This window comes from Balaenoptera acutorostrata, chromosome 8 (genome assembly GCF_949987535.1).
Source record: "Balaenoptera acutorostrata chromosome 8, mBalAcu1.1, whole genome shotgun sequence".
Taxonomy (NCBI): domain Eukaryota; kingdom Metazoa; phylum Chordata; class Mammalia; order Artiodactyla; family Balaenopteridae; genus Balaenoptera; species Balaenoptera acutorostrata.
The window spans coordinates 92,341,037-92,360,498 of NC_080071.1; the positions used below are offsets into that span (position 1 = coordinate 92,341,037).

Genomic DNA, 19,462 nt, shown 5'->3' on the forward strand with positions numbered 1-19,462 from the left:
GGGCCAGGGACGCTTCCGGGAGAAATGATGTTGCGGGGAGCAGGCGTTACTGCGTGAGGACGGCGGAGCGGCAGGGGCCCTTGCAGCAGCAGCAGGGCGTCCGGGCGCTCGGCTGGCTGAGGTGAGGGCTAAGGTGTGTGCGAGTGGGGCGGGGAGGCGGAGGGGCCAGTACAGGCCAGCGCGGAGTTACCTGGGATTGGCGAGGGGCCGCTGAAGCGCCGGAGGCAGTACACTCCTGTAACTTCGCTCGCGTTTGGACAGAAGTCTAGCTTTGGTGCTTTGGGGGTAGGTGGATGGAGCGGGGCTGAGAGACTGACCGGTCACAGGCTGGGATGAGTAAAGACAGTGAGTAGCCAGGGCAGGAGGGGTCGACCAGAAGCCTAAGGACAGGAGACTGAGAGGTCACAGGGTAAAAGCAGGACCTGGGATGGTGCTCCCCTGCGAGGTCCCGGGAGGAAGCAGGCACTCATGCACCCCAGTGGAGAGGTCGAGGAAGGCCCGGCACGAAAGGGTGTGGTCAGGGTTAAGGAAACTACAAATGATGTGCAGCTCGGGGGCAACCAGTTAGGGGGAGGGAGCTGTCATTTTCTCTGGGCCCGGAGGGGCAGGAGGAGGAAGGCTACTGAAACCAGAGGCACCCAGACAACCTGTGGCCTGTGGGGGGCATAAACCTCCTGAGCTCGGAGGTCAGGAAGCCAGAAGGCGGAGGGACCCACTGACACAGTCCCCAAAGGCTAGCCTCGGTCACCGAGCAGTGGGGGAAGATCTGGAGGGCCCAGGCAGCGGTGCCTTCACCGAGGGGGGTCCCCAGAAAGCAGAATGTGCCCCTGCAGCTTTCCTGTGCTCAGGCACCTGGACCAGAGGCCGCAGGGAGGGCTCTGTGGACACTGTGCTGAGGATGTGACACATGCTGGCTCACGTAACCCTCATGATCACCAGCCACGGCGCACCAGGATTCCCTTCTAGGGATGGGAAAACAGGCCGGTGACTTGCCCAAGGCCACACACAGCAGGAGACAGTGCTGGATTCAGGCTCCCCCACCCGCCGAAGATGGGGACCCGCGCAGAATCCAACCACATTACTCTTTGGAAAACAGCAGGTCTGATCAGACCCTGTCTTGTTCATGAACCAGATAAACAGAAAAGAGCCAACATGCAGCTTCTGAAAAGAAGTGCAATGAAGACAAGATGCACACAACCTCCATGGCACGAGGAAACAAGCAAATTTAGGACAGCACCAACTCTGTATCATAAACAAAAATCAAGAAACGACGGATTTGATGAAACACGTAACGAAGGATGAGCTAAAGCTGCAGAGTGACGTGAAAATGTCACATTACAACAGATAATTAGAAAGCTAAAGTTCAGACTCAGTGATGGGGAGGATGAGAGTGAGAAACTTTTTAAACACGCCCAGGGAAAGGGCCGATATTAAAGGCACATTTTTACCTGCAGATAACGTCTCTTTCTGAAAAAGACACCATAGCAATGAAACAGAAACTACAGTGAAAGATACGTGTGAAGGAAACCATCCCGAAGGCAGATTTGCATCTGCGTGACTCCCTGAGGACCAGGCAAAATTATGCGAGAAGTGTCAAAGCCCATCTATGTCCTGATGAAAATGATGTTTTCAAGAAAAAAGAGAATTCTACCCGCATCCCAACAGGAAAAACAAACAGGTTACCTGCGAAGGATGCTAAGTCCTGCTAGTCTTGGACACCTCTGCTGTAATGTTAAATTTTCACAAGCTAAAGTCTATACACTCTGAGAGGAGACGGTCGCGGCCACAGGGAGGAAGCCTCAGTTAGAGGATCTCGCTATGGCTTTAGATGGCTGCTGTTTATTGGTCCCGAATCACAAAGAACCTCAAACGCCAGCTCTCTGCAGTGAAAGTCAGGAACAAAACAAGCAAGTCTACTGCTCGGTCGTCAACATTTCAGGGAAGTTCTAGCTAATTCGATGAAAGAATGAAAGGCGCTAACATCTGGGAAGAGAGAGACCAAAGACTAAGAACAGACTGTTCCCACAAAGAGAAACACCAGGTAAGAGCTATAAACCTGGAAGGATGCCCAACCTAGTTAGACATGAGGAAAACGCAAAGCATGAGGTTTCCAAAATCTAACAGGACCGACAGCATCCTGGGTTGGCCAGGAGCAGGACTCCTGTGCACTGTGTTGGACTAATGACGTCTTCCTGGGGGGCCTCTGGGCGTGTCTGGCAATGCTGACACCCCAGCCCCTCCCCACTCCTAGGAAGCTGCGCCGTGGGAACGCTCGTCCACGCCCAGAGGTGTGTGAGCACGCGGTCTGGAGGAAGAAAAACCTGGAAAGAACCACCAGCAAGGAGTCTACCTGCATCCTGTCCAGGGCAACTTCCAAACTGGGCCCCCTGCCTCACCTGACCCCACTGTGGTCCACACGGGGCACGTGAGCTCCTCTCTCCCCTGGGCGCAGAGCTCAGCCCTGCTCTGCACAGGGGTCAACAGCTCAGCGAGGCCTCCAGCTGCTTCCTGGGATCTCCCGTGCAGCCACCCCCTTGGCCCAGGCACTGTGCTCCGACCTCGGGGACCTTGCATTTGCTGCTCCCTGGTGCCCGCAGCACTTGTCCAGCAGATGGCCTGACCGTCCTGCACAAACAGCACTGCCTTCTCCCCGGCCCTGCCAGCCCCGCATCCCCTTCTCGGCTTTCTCTCCCGTGGCACCGACACTGCCCGACTGCACACTGACGCGTGGGTGCTTTTGCTGACGGCTGTACCCCAGGGCCTGGCGCGTGGTGTGAAGGCATAAACCCTGGGACATCTGCCCTGTGGAATACTACGCACTCCATCAAAAAGACGGAGACCAGACACACTGATGTGGGAAGACGCTGGGGCGTAAACGGACAAGCCACAGAACAGCGAGGCGTGACAGGAAAAATGACAGGCAGCACCTTGCAGGGCTCGGCGTGTGCCAGCACTGCTCCAGGGCAGTTTCTGCTGATTAACTTGCTCTGACTGCGCACAGCACTGAGGGCCACCGTGATGGCAGAGAACGGGACAGCCGCCTTTCCTGCCCTCATGGAGCTTACATTCTAGTGGGGAAAACAGACCATCAAGAGGGAACGGCGTGTAGAGCAGATTAAGGGTAAGTGCTAAGAGAAAGAAGCAGAGCAGGAGTCCGGGAGGCGTGTGGGAGCAGCTGGAGTGAATTAGGAAGGGTGGCCGGGGGAGGCCCATGGATAAGTGATGTTTGACCTTGTACCCCCACGTGGTGGTGATTCAGAGCCCCTTGGCCTCCCTCTCCCCACGGCCTGCAGCCCCTCACTCCCCGCCGGCCACCGCTAGGCACACACCCACGCGGCCCTCCTGGCTCCACACCTGAGGCCGTCAGGAGCCTCTGGCTCTGCCGGACACGTGTGACCTTGGATGAAGCGCCCTGCTTCCCCCGCTGCTGCCAAAGGGCCCGGCGAGGCAGCTGGACCCAAGGGAGAGTGTACTCCCTGGGCGAGCTCTGACCACAGCACCCGGAGGGAGGATGGTCCCTCTCCACCCCTCCCTCGAATAGACTGTCCTGGAGCTTTTCTTCGTGTCCTTCCTTCCTTCCTTTTTTTTGATAGTTTTTTGGATGAGGCCCCAAGGGGCTGAGCGGCCAGCTGTCTGTGAAGCAGGGTATCAACGCATGTGTGCGTGTGTGTGCATGCCTGTGTGTGTGTGCATGTATGTGCGTGTTTGTGTGTGTGTGTTTGTGTGTGTCACAGCCTTCTCTTCCGCACTCCCCTCTCCCTCACTCCAGCTGTCCTGAGATTGCACCTTCCAGGGAATCACTAGCATTTTTTTTTTTGAATTTTTTGAATTTTATTTTATTTTATTTTGTATACAGCAGGTTCTTATTAGTCATCCATTTTATACCCATCAGTGTATACATGTCAATCCCAATTGCCCAGTTCATCTCACCACCTCCACCTACGGCTGCTTTCCCCCCTTGGTGTCCATATGCTTGTTCTCTACATCTGTGTCTCAATTTCTGCCCTGCAAACCGGTTCATCTGTACCATTTTTCTAGGTTCCACATATATGCGTTAATATGCGATATTTGTTTTTCTCTTTCTGACTTACTTCACTCTGTATGACAGTCTCTAGATTCATCCACTTCTCTACAAATGACCCAATATCGTTCCTTTTTATGGCTGAGTAATATTCCATTGTATATATGTACCACAACTTCTTTATCCATTCGTCTGTCGATGGGCATTTAGGTTGCTTCCATGACCTGGCTATTGTAAATAGTGCTGCAATGAACATTCGGGTGCATGTGTCTTTTTGAATTACGGTTTTCTCTGGGTATATGCCCAGTAGTGGGATTGCTGGATCATATGGTAATTCTATTTTTAGTTTTTTAAGGAACTCCATACTGTTCTCCATAGTGGCTGTATCAATTTACATTCCCACCAACAGTGCAAGACGGTTCCCTTTTCTCCACACCCTCCCCAGCGTTCGTTGCTTGTAGATTTTCTGAAGATGCCCATTCTAACTGGTGGGAGGTGATACCTCATTGTAGTTTTGATTTGTATTTCTCTAATAATTAGTGATGTTGAGCAGCTTTTCATGTGCTTCTTGGCCATCTGTATGTCTTCTTTGAAGAAATGTCTATTTAGGTCTTCTGACCATTTTTTGATTGGGTTTGATTTTTTAATATTGAGCTGCATGAGCTGTTTATATATTTTGGAGATTAATCCTTTGTACGTTGATTCGTTTGCAAATATTTTTTCCCATTCTGAGGGTTGTCTTTTTGTCTTGTTTGTAGTTTCCTTTGCTTTGCAAAAGCTTTGAAGTTTCAGTACGTCCCATTTGTTTATTTTTGTTTTTATTTCCATTACTCTAGGAGGTGGATCAAAAAAGATCTTGCTGTGATTTATGTCAAAGAGTGTTCTTCCTATGTTTTCCTCTAAGAGTTTTATAGTGTCCGGTCCTACATTTAGGTCTCTAATGCATTTTGAGTTTATTTTTGTGTATGGTGTTAGGGAGTGTTCTAATTTCATTCTTTTACATGTAGCTGTCCAGTTTTCCCAGCACCACTTATTGAAGAGACTGTCTTTTCTCCATTGTATATCTTTGCCTCCTTTGTCATAGATTAGTTGACCATAGGTGTTTGGGTTTATCTCTGGGCTTTCGATCCTGTTCCATTGAGCTATATTTCTGTTTTTGTGCCAGTACCATATTGTCTTGATTACTGTAGCTTTGTAGTATAGTTTGAAGTCAGGGAGTCTAATTCCTCAGGCTCCGTTTTTTTCCCTCAAGACTGCTTTGGCTATTCGGGGTCTTTTGTGTCTCCATATAAATTTTAAGATTTTTTGTTCTAGTTCTGTAAATAATGCCATTGGTAATTTGATAGGGATTGCATTGAGTCTGTAGATTGCTTTGGGTAGTATGGTCATTTTCACAATATTGATTCTTCCAATCCAAGAACATGGTATATCTCTCCATTTGTTGGTGTCATCTTTAATTTCTTTCAACAGTCTTATAGTTTTCTGCATACAGGTCTTTTGTCTCCCTAGGTAGGTTTATTCCTAGGTATTTTATCCTTTTTGTTGCAATGGTAAATGGAAGTGTTTCCCTAATTTCTCTTTCAGATTTTTCATCATTAGTGTATAGGAATGCAAAAGATTTCTGTGCATTAATTTTGTATCCTGCAACTTTACCAAATTCATTGATTAGCTCTAGTAGTTTTCTGGTGGCATCTTTAGGATTCTCTATGTATAGTATCATGTCATCTACAAACAGTGACAGTTTTACTTCTTCTTTTCCAATTTGTATTCCTTTTATTTCTTTTTCTTCTTTGATTGCCGGAAGCACTAGCATTTAAGCCTCGGCCCGCACTCTGCTTTTAAGAGAACCCAAACTAAGACAGACTGAAGAGAGTGACAGAACGGGCCAGGAGGGTGCTGGAAGGAGAGTATTCTAGGCAGGAGGCCAGCACATGCAAAGGTCCTGAGGCAGATGGGTCTGAGGACAATGGACGAGTCTGGAGCAGAAAGGGCAAGGCAGAAGGTAGGGGTTGACGTGAGGTCAGAGCCAGGTCATGTGGCACCTCGCAGGGCAGAGCCAGGGCCCTGGATCTTTCTGAGTGAGGTGGAACTGCTGTAGAATCCTGTGCAACAAGGTATGACTCACGTGTTAGCAGGGCCACAGGGTAGAGGCAAGGTGGAAGCCAGGACACCTCTTAGGGGGCTCTGGGCCGCCCAGGGTGCAGAGGACGTTCACTCTGTCCCCTCCACTCTCTGGACACCACCTGTCCCATCCCACAGCCCTCCCCAGACAAGCAGCAGGGCCGGTCCTTCCTGCTGAGTAAGTTATGAAGGTGACAGGGCAGCAGCAGAGGGCTAAGTGAGCAGACCCTGGACGGCGGGGGCTTTGGCGGGTTCCTCCACTTCCTGACCGCCACCTTGGGCAAGTTCCTACACGTCCCGGTGCCTTGCTTCCTCATCTGTGAGATGGGGCTACAGCAGCACCTGCCTCCTCCTGGTTGCTCAGAGGGTTAAAGGACAGCAGTGCAGTGTCTGGAATGCAGTAAGTGTCCAGCAAACGCTGGATTTTACCATCACTGCCAATCACTAGAGGAAAAGAGACAGGGTAACAAAAAGCAAATTAAAAAAAAAAAAAAGTTGAATTTCATTGTCACGAGCGCTGTTTCTGGCCGCCCCAGGCAATGAGGACGACCCTTGGCGGACGCGTCACGCGCTTTGCTTCCACGCTCGCCCAGGCTTGCCGCTCGGCTCCTCGGAGGGCCTCCTGGCTTTCACCAGTCCCACCCCTGGGAGCCTGTCTGAGTAGGATTCACCGAGCAGGGGTCACAAGATGACCTTCGGCGGAAGGTGAATCTTTTTGCTAAGAGGGTAGGGCAAGCATGGCAGAAATGGGAAACAACGAACCAAACCATCTGAGCTTCATTATTCCAAAAAAACGCGTCGCTCAGCATCGACAGCTCTAACTGACCGACCTCATCTTGCCAAGTCAGCAAAACCAACGTGCCCGTCAAAGCAGACTTTGCCTCCTGCCTTCCACCAACGTCCACTGAGCGTCCGCTCGCGCCAGCACTGCCAGGGCCCCGAGGAAGCCCCGGGAAACCTGTGTCTCCACCAGGGCAGTGGGGGGTCCTCGTGAGCCCTGGGGCCCCGCGAAGGAAAGGACAGCCCTGCTGCAAAGGGGCTGCGGAGAAGCCGGGTGTGCCGCTGGGCATGAGCTCGAGCGCCTAATGCTAGAGGCCCATCGCAGCCGCTTCTCAGTCGTCCACACACGGGTTCTGCCCCGGAAAACGGTCAGACCGGAGGAAAGGAGCTGAGCTCGCACCCCTGACTCCGGGCCCCTGACCACACCTTCAGCAGCGAGGGCTGCCCTGACTGGACAGAGGAACACTTAGAAAGTGCCGTCCATGATGAGATCTCCGTCTGGGATGGCTTCACAGTATTCGGGACGGGAAGGAAATGGGCAGGGATACAGAAGGAGAAGGGCCAAGAGCGAAGCTGGCTTATGGGTTCATTACCCTGTCCTCTCTACTTGCACATGTACTCATAGTTTCCATAATAAATAGTAAAAAAAAAATAAAATGGAGAACAAAAACACAGCCTGGGCCCCAGGGCCACCTTCCACTGCCACTGCCAGGACTGGTAAAGGCTCCCCGCACTCAGTACCCCTGAGTCTAAGGGGGAACGCGCATTTCTCTGTGGAAAGCGGAAACCGGTGTAGGTTCAATCACTTAAGACGATCAATGATTTGAAATGGAAGATAAGATACTTGAGATGGTAAGGCCTTGCTCTATGTCCACAAACTGAGCCCCCAGCCCCGGAGGCAGAATGCTGCCAGCCCCCAGGGGCCCCGGGTGGTCCCCCCACCCCTGCCCCTCCCACCCCAGGGCCCCGTGAGCCTGAATTCTCGCAGCCTGGTTCATTCTGCCTGTTTCCGAACTTTATGTAACAGGGATCTCACAGCCTGCACTTTGTCTCTGCAAACCCTCGCTACTTTACAACCCCAAATATTGTAACACGGTTGCTCCTTCCTGGTAGGAGCCAATTCCCTGAGGCCAGCCTGCTGTAATCCGGAGAAAATGTTTGTCCTGCTGAATAAACACCCGCACTCTCCATGGAAACGGTTGGTAACCGAGGAAAATGTGACTGCAGCTGTCCAAATATGGCAGGGAAGATGGCTGGGGAGAGGCTTGTCTCCGCCTCACTAAGACCCCTTCAAGCGCTCTCAGCTCGGCCTTTAAAACCTCACATACAGAAACGCACAAAATTTAAAACAACAATAATGCAAAGGCGTCAGCTTCCTGGCTTCAGCGTCGGGGTGCCTGGGAATAGCCCAGCTGTTCTGATTCTTCTGTCACCCCAGGGAGAGTGCTAGGATTCTCAAAGCCTTCGGGGGCTGGGGAGGGTCCAGCACTCAGCCCAGAGCCCCACCACCTTCAGAACTGCCCGCCTCTGATGACACAGTGGCCTTGGCCTCGCCCTGACCCGCACTGCTGGGATGCTCACTTACTGCTTCTGATTTGCTCTAGACTCGGAAATACAGTAACAAGTTTGTTACAGAGGTGCCTACAAAGAGCACAGAGCTGAAAGGAGCGCTTCACAGAAAAGCTTCGGGGCAGGCCCATCAGAGGCCCTGTCCAGACTTTCTGGTTCTCTGTGAGTTGGCAGGTGGGCCAGCTTGTCACTGGGCAGGGGTGCAGAGCGTCTGCAGCGATGCCAGGTTATGTGTTTCTAGTTAGTTTTGCCGAATACGGTAGTTTTCTGCGTCACTCTCTCTTTGGACTGAATGCTGAGAGGTCCCGCCAGAGACTCAGTGACCCGCCAGAGCCTGTGATTTGCTGAGGCCCCGACAGGTTACATCATCATTTAAAAACAGAGGCGTGCCCACCAGCATTTTTCTGAAAGTTAAATGTGATTGAGAAATAGTACAAAGACAGGAATTTTTCCCGTTTCCTTCTAAGCCTCACAGGGTAACATTATGTGCCCCAGAGTCAGAAACTTGTGTCTCCTGTGTAGGTGCCTAAGGAAATCACCTGTGGAGTAACAGGAATCCAAAAAGCTAGGGATGGAAACAGACCTCAAAGATCGCCTACCCTGAGCCCCGCTATACAGACCAGCCCCAGGGTGGAGCTGAGTCAGCCAGCAGCAGCCCGCTGGCTGGTGACAGGCCACCCCCTCCTCACCAGCACCCCAGCCTCCACAGAAAGCCAGGGCTGTGCTGGTTCTGTACCAGTGAATCACACCAAGATGACAGTGACAGATAACTGTGAACACCCACGGTACCATCCCTGTTGGCATATCACGTAGCTTCCACTTAAGAAAAAGGAGTCCCTTTCCTCATTTTACTCAGATGCCTTATAAAAAGTGATTAGCCTTGTATTTAAAAACTCAATTTCCAGTGAAAGCCTTCAGGTAGAGTGCTGTTCCCTCCTCAGCCAAACCAGCCCAGGACCAGAAACCCCGGCTGGGGACAGGGGATGGGCATCTCCCCTTGGCAGGTAGAGAGAAGGCCAGTGGCCTTGCTGCACTGGACGTGGGAGGGGAGAGGTATTCATGGAGGGGCTTCTGCCATGGTGCTAGGGTTCGTAACGTTTGGGGGGCCTGAGGCCCCTCTCCCTAAACTCCAGCTCGTTCAAGATGCAGCAGCAGCCAATTTCAGGCCTTCATGGAACTTCTGAAGCTCATCCTGAGCCAGATCAAGACCTTCAGGACGATGGAAAGACCCTGCTGGCACCCTGAGCCTGGGCCTGGCCCTGCCGTGATGTGTGCCCAGCAGGCATCTGGGCCTCAGTTTCCTCATCTGTCAAGCTAAGGGGTTACCCTGGGTGATTTCCAGGGTACCTTCTGGCTCCGTTTTTCTGTGAGTATGAATCAGCTTTCCAAATTGGTTTCTTCTGTATATCAGAAACCCTGGTAACCGAGTTGTCATCCCTTATCCTGGCCTTCCTGGAGGGATTAAGCAGGCCACCACCCACCCCCTGGTTCCTGTCCAGGACTTGGCAGCCAAAGTACCCCCCAGAAGGATGATGCGATTGCTGCATCACAAAGTACAACCCTCCCCCTTCTTCCACCCAACCTGGGGAGAGAGAATAAATACAGAGAGGTCCAGGGTGGGCAAAGGGGATGAACATCAGGTGCTCAGGCCTGGCTTGGCCCAGGAACTGTCTTGTCTCTCTACTCACCCACTCCAGGGGACCCATGGGCTGTCCAGGTAGGGCTCCTAGACTAGTGCCCAGCAGTGGCCTTTCCCCAGCCAGAGACTTGACTCTGTGGCCTCAGAGCAGGAAGCCGGCTCCCCAAGGGTCCCTCCATGTTCCCAGGGACTGTCGCACTGACCCTCAGTTGCCTTGGCCTTTCTCAGCCTTCTCCCACGGGGGTGGTGGGGGGGGAGGGACGGGGTCAGGGAGGGAGAAGAGGAGGGGTTCATAAAAGAAAATCGTCTAGAGAAGGACAGTCCGACATATAGCCACTCAGTAGCTCTGTGACCTCAGACATGGGCCTAACCACTCAGGACCTCAGTTTCTTGATCTGCAAAATGGGAATAACAGTCCCCACCCCAGGCCGGTTTCAAGACGAGGAGGCTGGTTTCAAGACGAGGAGTAAAAGGGCCCAGGAAACCCTCGGCTCGCGCCTCCGTGGGCTAGAGGATCCTCTGCCGCCTCCCGCAGCCCGCCCGCCGAGACCCCAGACCGCCAGCCCGCCAGCCCGAGGCCAGGGCCGAGGCTGGCCTGGAGGCGGTTACGTAACCAGCGAGCCAGGCGGCCAGACGCCGGTCGGCGCCCAGGCTGGCTCGCCCTTCCCGCCGCGCCGCGCACTCACCGGAACCGCGTCCTCGCCTGTCCGCAAGACCGTCTGCTAGTCGCCCGCCGACCCCGTCGCCGCCGCCGCCAAAAGCTGCACTGAGCCCGCAGGGCCGCCCGCCTCCGCCGCCGCTGGGGACTCGCCGCTGTCACATAGTGGAAAACGTGACCGCTCGCCGCGCCCGCCCCCGGCACCCGCCATTGGCCGGGGTGCCGCCTCATCTGCATACCAGGGGGGCCGGGCCTGCAAGTGCCGCGCGTCCATTGGCTGCGGCGCCCGTCGCTTTCTTTACATAAGACGCACATGGAATTCCATGTTCACAGATTCGGTTCCTCAATGAAGACGCGGCGCGCTCGTGCCCCCCTCCTTGTCCTCACGAGTGGGCCCTTCCACTTCCGGCCTCGGCGCCTTCCATTCAAGACAGCTCGGGTCCGCCGGCTCAGGGAGTGCGGAGTGGCGCCTACCACCGCGGGGCGGGGGGAGTTGGGCGCGGGACGGGGGCTCCTGTGCACCCGCGCCGGCCCGCCGGGCAGCCGAACCCCCGCTGAAGCCCAGGCCCCCAGAGGCTGTCACCTCGAGCAACCGGCCAGAGGCGCGCCCCCCGCAGATATCTTTCATTCACTCATTCACATTCATTCATTTACTCACTCTCATTCATTCATCGCTAGGCGCTGTAGCTGCCCAGGAGACTGGGCGCCCCTGCAGGAGCTCCCGGTGCACGCCCACCCAGGCCACTGAGGTTGACACTTGTCCCAGATCTGCCCGGACAGTTAGCTTCCAGGTGGCCTTTCTTATTTTTCAGACCATGTGTCTCAAGTTTTGGTTCAGCAAATAGGGTCCGTGTTACTGGAAGGATGTACAAAAGAAATAAATGATGTTGTCTCTGCCCCCAACCACGTCATTAGTGAGAAAGGACGTCTCATGAAAAGGGAGCTTAATCAAATACTAAATTGGGCTGTATGGATCATAAATTAACCGGGGCTAGAGTCATGCCAGAGGCTCCATGGAGGAGGCAGCGCTTGAAGAGTGGGAAAGGCCTTTGGAAAAGGAGGGTTTTCTTTTTTTTCTTTAATTAATTTATTAATTTATTTATTTTTGGCTGTGTTGGGTCTTCGTTGCTGCACTTGGGCTTTCTCTAGTTGCGGCGAGCGGGGGCTACTCTTGGTTGCCGTGCACAGGCTTCTCGTTGCGGTGGCTTCTCTTTGCAGAGTACAGGCTCTAGGCGCACGGGCTCAGTAGTTGTGGCATGTGGGCTCTAGAGCGCAGGCTCAGTAGTTGTGGCACAAGGGCTTAGTTGTTCGCGGCATGTGGGATCTTCCTGGACCAGGGCTTGAACCCGTGTCCCCTGCATTGGCAGGCGGATTCTTAAGCACTGCACCACCAGGGAAGTCGAAGGAGGGTTTTCTTTTTTCTTTCTTTTTTTTTTTTTTAAAGTTGCCATCTTTTTTTTATTATTATTATTTTTTTTAATTTTATTTATTTATTTATTTATGGCTGTGTTGGGTCTTCGTTTCTGTGCGAGGGCTTTCTCTAATTGCGGCAAGTGGGGGCCACTCTTCATCGCGGTGCGCGGGCCTCTCACTATCGTGGCCTCTCTTGTTGCAGAGCACAGGCTCCAAACGCGCAGCCTCAGTAGTTGTGGCTCACGGGCCTATTTGCTCCGCGGCATGTGGGATCTTCCCAGACCAGGGCTCGAACCCGTGTCCCCTGCATTGGCAGGCAGATTCTCAACCACTGCGCCACCGGGGAAGCCCCCGAAGGAGGGTTTTCTGAAGGCGGAAGCCACAGAGACAAATGAACCAGGTGTGGGCAGTTCTGGGAGAGAGCGCTGTACTCTGAGTACCTTGGCTGTGGGCATTTGTTCTTCAGTGAGCATTGTTTGTGGCATATGAAGCCCCAGCCTTCCGTCTAAAGTGTCAGGAGAGAGTAGAACCTCCTCTCAGACCAGGTAGAGGGCCAAGACTTTCCCGTGGGACATGAAACAGCAGGCAGACTCCAAGGTAGCTCAGCTGCAGCGGGCTCTGAAACTGCAGGGTCTGATGGGGGAGGCGAGGCTGGTTGGGCTCCGAAGGGCTGAAGTGGCCTGTAGAATCTCCCTCCATTTGTCCATTCTTCTTCCTGGGCTTTCCTGGGGACGAGGGATGGGAGGGAGGGAAGAGTTATGATCTGGTGGCCTGCAACAAACCAAGCTGCTTGTTCCCAAAGCCAAAGGCACATTCAGGATTTCCTATGTGCAAGTCACTTCTTTCCCTCTCCTGGGCAAAGTGTGTGTGCAGCTTCATCACACACAGATGCAAAGCGGAGCAATGCCAAGTTCATCAGGACAATCCTCCCCACATAAGTCCTGGCAGGCCCGCTGCGTGCCGCACACTCCTTGGTGAGAGCGGCCCCTCCTGTTCCTCTGACATTGACACCTTGACGACGTACTCCCCACCCCCCTCCCTAAATACACATACACAAACCCAAGCAAATCCAGGCCCAGCTGCACCCTGCACACACCCAGAGGCCTTTTGTTTCTTCACATACGTTGACAACAGTGGTGAGCTCCATTGTCCTGGAAACGGGAGAAAACAGACAGATCATTCACATCACACAGAGATTCTCCTCCTGCTCAGCTTTTCTTTGGTCTTGCTCCCTATTCAGCCTTCAGCTTAACGTCACGTTTCCTCCCTAAATTTAGCCATTTGTATTTCCACCCATAAATCTGGTAAAAAGTGAAATCCATTATTTTAGAAATTATCAAACATTATGGACCTCGAGAACTCTTTGGAATTGAATCTATTTTCAATGTCTCACATCCGGTTTCTTTATTCTTGTTTCTGGAAATTTTCATTCACTCCACAAATATTTGTTGACACCTGAGTATTGGGGGGTGTGGAAAAATGCATCTCATTGGATCCTTTGCTTGTAAGGAGTTTGCAACATAGAAGGGGTGACGAGGCAGGTCCGAAGGCAATTTCATCTAAGATGGGTTTTAAGTCCCAGGAGAACTGCATAGACCTGGGTGGAAGCGTCCACCCCAGCTCCAATAGGGTGCAAACCCCTAGTACCAGGCCAAGTCCATGATGACATTCTCACTGAACCAAGATGGTGGGTGAGTGTGTGTGTGTGTGTGTGTGTGTGTGTGTGAGAGATTGTGTGTGTGTGCACTCAGGTGCACACATTAGTGCTTTCAGGTTGGAGGGGCAGGGGGGCATATATCCTTTCCTGGTCAGTCTACGCTGACCTGGAAATGTGTTCAGATTAGCCGTCACCTCTAGCGCAGAGCTCTTGGCAGTGGGGGAGGCATGCTGGCGAGAAGGAAGTCTGGGTGCAGGGGTGGTGAGCCAGGGTCCCCAGGTGCCTGGGGAATGCTGTCTGTGGAAGGAGCTGGCCTCTGGTCTCAGCCTTCACCCCGCCTCCCAGCCAAGCTGCTCTGCCCGGACGCCCGGTCCATTCCCAGCAGCCCGCTTCTTCCAGGGGGCCTGGCCCAGGTCAGCCCTGCCCACTCCTGCTGGGCCCTGCCTGGAGGGCCCCTCTGCCCCTGGGCCCCGTGCCCTTGCCAGGGCACTGGCTCTCTCGTTTGCTCCTGCACCCAGTCGGCCAGCTGTTTACTGGGCAACTACTGTGCGATGAGCACGGTGCTGGCCACTGCTTCCTCGCCTCCTGGATCACGTGGTTTGTGAGTTGGCAAGCTGGGGCGCGAGCTGGGAAGGCAAGGGACAGGGGCCGGGAAGAGAATTAGGTCTGTAAATGGGGAGGGGGCTATCATGTCCTCTCTAGGGAGATGGAGGGGACACTGTGGATCTTTCTGGCTCTAGGGACATTGGACATGAGAACGCCGGACCCTGATCCTCCCTCTCCAGCCTCCCTCATGCTGGGCACTGGGCACAGAGGCAGCTCCCGTCAGGGACACCCTCAGCCATCTCCCAGAGGTGGGTCCAAAGGCAGGGGCAGCTGTGTCCAGGGTCTGAAGACACGGGTGAGACAAGGCCTACCTGCGCCTCATGGTTGGGAAGTTTCCTGAACCAGGCAGTGACCAGGGGGCTGGTGCTCCTCCCTGGCTGTGAGGTGGTCTGGGGACCAGTGTAAAGAAGGTGTCTTTATTGTGCTAGCCATCTACTGAAAAGGTTTGTTTTTTTTTTAAACTAAATATAGATGCAGGGAAGGCTGTACTTTGTTTTGGGGAGACGTGTGTTTGTGTTGCACGTGCACGACACACGTGTGTGTGCATGTGTGTGTCCATAGTCCTCCCCCGGGAAGTGGTAGACCGAGCCATCAACAGTGAGTGTGCAGCCAACATGTTTCTTCACCTCACCGCGGAGAAGAGACTTTGAAAATGACTGAGCGAGTCTGCACAGCATTACCTGGCCGGGAGCGCTGGCCCCCGCATCCCCGCGGCCCCTTTGCAGGTGACATCCCAGCATCACGGTCCTGACGGCACAGGCTAGGACCTCCAGTACGACGTAGAATACAAGTGGTGACGGTGGACACCCGTGCCCAGTCCCCAACTGGAGAAAAAGTGCTCAATAGTTCTCCACGAAGTATGATGTGAGCCTTAGGTGTTTAGTGTTTTACACATGTCCTCTGTCACATAGAGAAAGTGTCCTTCTATTATATTATTATTAATATAATCATGTTATCTACTATATTACTAATGTAAATATTATTCTCTATTAGTATAGTTTGCTGAGAGTATTTTTCTTTTCTCTTTTTTCTTTTTTTTTTTCCTTTGGCCATGCTGCGCGGCGTGTGGGATCTTTGTTCCCAGACCAGGGATCGAACCCCGGCCCCTGGCAGCGGCAGTGCGGAGTCCTAACCACTGGACTGCTAGGGAAGTCCCTTTGAGAGTTTTTTTTAAACTCATGCATTGGTTCAATGACTTTTAATCCATGGCAATTATTATTATTTTAAAAATCCCCCACAAATAAATCTAATCTATTTTCTTAGATCTGCAAATAATTTAAATTACCATAACTTTTTTAAAAAATCACCATAACTTTGTCTTTACTATGCAACACTGTGTATAGACTTGCTTACTTCATGATTGTGTCTTAAAATAAAAAATATTAATGAATGAAAAAATTAGTGCCTAAGACTCTGCCTTTTTCATGTTGTCAGTTTCTTCTTTTTGCTATCGGAACCCAATGATTAAATGTGTACCCAACGGAATTCTCTTATTATCAATTTTGCAAATAAAAGGCATGGTTTTAACGGAAGCCAAAAAACTGTTTGCTGTTCCGTCACTTGAGAAGGGATTAAAACTTCAAACTTCCTAATCAGGAGGCCATTAAAAGGTAACCTGAGGGTTTCACTGAGCTGAAACCTGTGCCCTTTGGTGAGGGAGAGGGAGGTGACAGTGGGGAGGTTGATTTTGCTGGTCAGATTTTTGCCTCGAGACTTTGATGGCTGATTTATGGGTCAGATTTTCTGGTCTCTGGAAGCTTGAGCCCCTTCCTAGAGTTTCTGGGCCACTAATATCCCTCACTCTCCTGGAACAGCCCAAAGAAAGACAGCTTACCAACAAGACCCCCCATGTCCAAGGTGACCCCCATGTCCGAGGTGCCCCTTTCTTCAGAGGGCAGAAGGTCTCTCATCGGCTGGCATGCCGTCCAGCTGGTCTTTGGGCCCCTGGACTGGACCGGGCAGGCCCCTGGGGCGGAGTCTCTCGCCCTGTCACACTCTGCCTGCTGTGTGTCCCCGAGGCTGGTTCTGCCAGCATTGCTGGGGTTGGTGCTGAAGGGTAGCCCAGCCGGTACCCCCGCAAACATCCGTATCCTGGGCAGAGTCTGGAATTGGAACACTGCATGCTTCGGGAGGCCAGAGGGGCCCTCCTGTCAGGGCGTGTGATCCTTCAGGAGGCTGAGGTGAGCTCCACGTTCATGAACGGGCCTGAACCTCAGGAGGCCTCTCACCCTGCGGACGAGCTATGACTTGGCACGTGCTCACCACTGGCAGCACTTTACGTGAATGCTCTTCCTTCATCCTCACAGCTCTGTGAGGCGCGTATCCAGATCCCCACGGTCCCTGCGCAAAAGACACCCTTGACGTCAGGACGCACTAAGGAATCGTGCAGAGCCGTGTCTCATGTCATCAAGGAGAGACGGTCTTTGTCTGTAGGACGATCTCGTGGCCGTCCTCACTGCTTGCTCCTGCAGAGCCTGGGAACAAGGCAACCAAAGTCCAAGCTCCAATGTCTCTCTCGTCCCCAGAACATTAAGCCCACCCAAAATCTCCCTCTGTGATGTGGCTGGCCAGGTCCCAGCACCCTCCGCACCCGCCTTTAAATACATAGAGGCTCACGGTCGTGGGGAATGGGGGGCGGGAGTGGCTGGAGCTCAGGTCCCCCTCGTGGACCACCACCCACCACTGGCCCTGCCACCCGCAGGGCCTCCCTGGATGGCAGGGCCCCTGCCTTCCGCCTGAACCTCTAAGTTTCCCCTCCAGTAAACTGCGGCGTGTGTCTCACCTGCGTTACCTGCCGTGTTGGTCCTTGCTCACCTGCTTCTCCTTGCTGCCCAGCGTGGAAAATATACCACTTGTGCCCGGACCAAACCTTCTTGGAAGCAACAAAGGGGTTTGACTAGACCACTCGCAGGATGGGCAACACCACCTCTGGGGATGGTGATGGGTCACCTGGCTGAGTTGCCAAGGCAGGAGCCCAGGTGACTTAGCTGTGGAAGGCAGCAGCCTTGGGGCACATGGTGGTCCCATTGTGAAAGAGACCCTTGAGGGGAGAAGGCCGCTGTGTGCCCATCCCCCACTCCTCCTCAACAGATCAAGCCCTGCGAGGGAGGAGGAAGGGAAAATAGGAGACCCCCACCCCCATGGCACTACTGAAGCTTCTGGGGCCCCGTGGTGCAGGGAGAAGACCACGTGTTGGTGGGATATATGTGGGTGCTCATTAAAGAGATGGGCTCCCCCTGGCGTTGCTGCCACCAGCACTCCGGACTCTCAGGAAGCCTGGAGGGTTCGTCTGCACAATGAGAGCCAACAGTGGTGCTGCCGAGCGAAGCAAAGGGCAGGGGGCGGGGGCCAGTCCAGGACCCCTGCCTCGGAGTCTGTGGTCTGGAGACTGGCATTCCCACCTGCGTCTTGGAGTGGGTGCTCAAGGGTATCCGTCACACCCCCCACTCTACCCGGGGGAGCTCCTGAGACCTTGGGATAAACTAGGACACCCCACTGAGGCCATGGGGTCACTGAGGGAACTTGTGGGAAACCAGGAAGAACCCCTGACTACAGTTTCTGGAGTCAGAAAATGCCAAGTGATTTAACGTTGTGAGGCCTCCAAGGGGGGATGTCCTTGGCTTTGCTCCTCCAGCCCCGAGGCAGTGCCAGGGATGGAACGGTCCTCCCAGATCTCTGCCTGAGATAGGAAAGGGGAGCAAAGAGGGGGAGGGCCTGCCCCCCTCCCAAACGGTGTGGCTATGGCTTGGGGACAAACGGTGCTGAGTAGGGAAATGGTGGCCTGCTTAACCCTACACCATGGAAGGCTGGTAGATCACGAAGAAGGACAAAGGGGCCCATGGCGAGAGTAGGGAAGGGACCGTTTGTAAGGAAGTGTGTGGACAGGGGTGGGGAGATGGTGATGAAAACTAGGAAGGGAGGGCAAGAGGAAGACAGGGGCCGGGGCGGTCCCTAGGAGAGAGGAGCCCATCACCCTCACCTTTGTGGTCCACCCTGCAGAGCTCCTGCGCCTCTGAAGGACTCGGGAGTGGAGCCGAAGAGCTGCCATGCCAGGTTCTAACAACATTGAAACGCATTCCTGAAAGGAAGGCTTGTGGTTGGAGGGTCCACCCAGCCAGACCAGCCCTGGTCGGGCCTCCCTACACCCTGAGTCCTTCAAACCAGAAGAAGATGAGGACTGAGGCCCTGGCCCTCTGCTCCCTTGGGCCTGGGTGGGGATTGAAGCCTCTGTGTCATATACGCTGGAAAGGGGAGGGATCCTAGGCCTGGGGTCCCAGATGGAACCCAAGAAAGGTCACTGTGGTAACTGCTGTCCTGGTTGTTCCCATGTCCCTGGTGGGACTGTCGAGCCGGCCTTGCACTTCTCCAGTAAGAGGCAGGAGAGGGCCAGCTCACCAGTGCCTCACCCTTCACCCTCCAGGGAACAAAAATCCCAGCTGTTCCAGAGAAATTCATGGGCTGAGCACATGAACCTGCTGACTGTCTGGTGTGTCTCACGTGGTTCATTGGGAAGCAGAGGTGGCCACAGAAATGCTGCATTTCGCATTTTCTTCCCTATTCCTTCGCGCTCACTGCCCTGGGATCGCGCCTCCTGATAAAGTGTGAGTTCTTAAGCCTTTCCTCAGGCTCTGTTTTCCAGGGAATCTAAACTAAGATACTGGAGACTGAAAATGGTTTTAGAAAGCAGACCCTCAGGGTTTCATTCTGGAACTGAACTGCCCACTTGTCTTAAAGCCACAGCTTTATCCATTCCTAGGGGTAAGTGGGATTGTAACAACCAGGGTTCGGTCATGGCTTGTTTTGTATGGTCCTTGAGCTAAGAATGGTTTTTATTTTTAAATATTTATTTATTTGACTGTGCCGGGTCTTAGTTGTGGCATGCGGGATCTAGTTCCCTGACCGGGGATCGAACCTGGGCCCCCTGCATTAGGAGCGTGGAGTCTTAACCCCTGGACCACCAGGGAAGTCCCAAGAATGGTTTTTATTTTTTAAAGGGAA

At 53.4% G+C, this 19,462-nt stretch overlaps 1 protein-coding gene across 6 annotated transcripts in view; it reads right to left on the reverse strand.

The window, feature by feature from the left end:
- PER2 (period circadian regulator 2) overlaps positions 1–10,954 on the reverse strand; it is a 40,775-nt gene extending 29,821 nt beyond the window's left edge. For 3 of the 6 annotated variants that reach the window (XM_057551298.1, XM_057551302.1, XM_057551296.1), the window contains exons 1-2: positions 10,817–10,923; positions 191–327 (exon numbers count right to left, since the gene is read on the reverse strand). The gene's annotated coding sequence lies outside the window, so the exon portion shown is untranslated. Of the gene's footprint in view, positions 1–190; positions 381–10,816 lie in introns of all 6 variants that reach the window. The other 3 variants (XM_057551300.1, XM_057551299.1, XM_057551301.1) reach the window with 3 other exon arrangements.
- Positions 10,955–19,462: the final 8,508 nt, after the last annotated feature.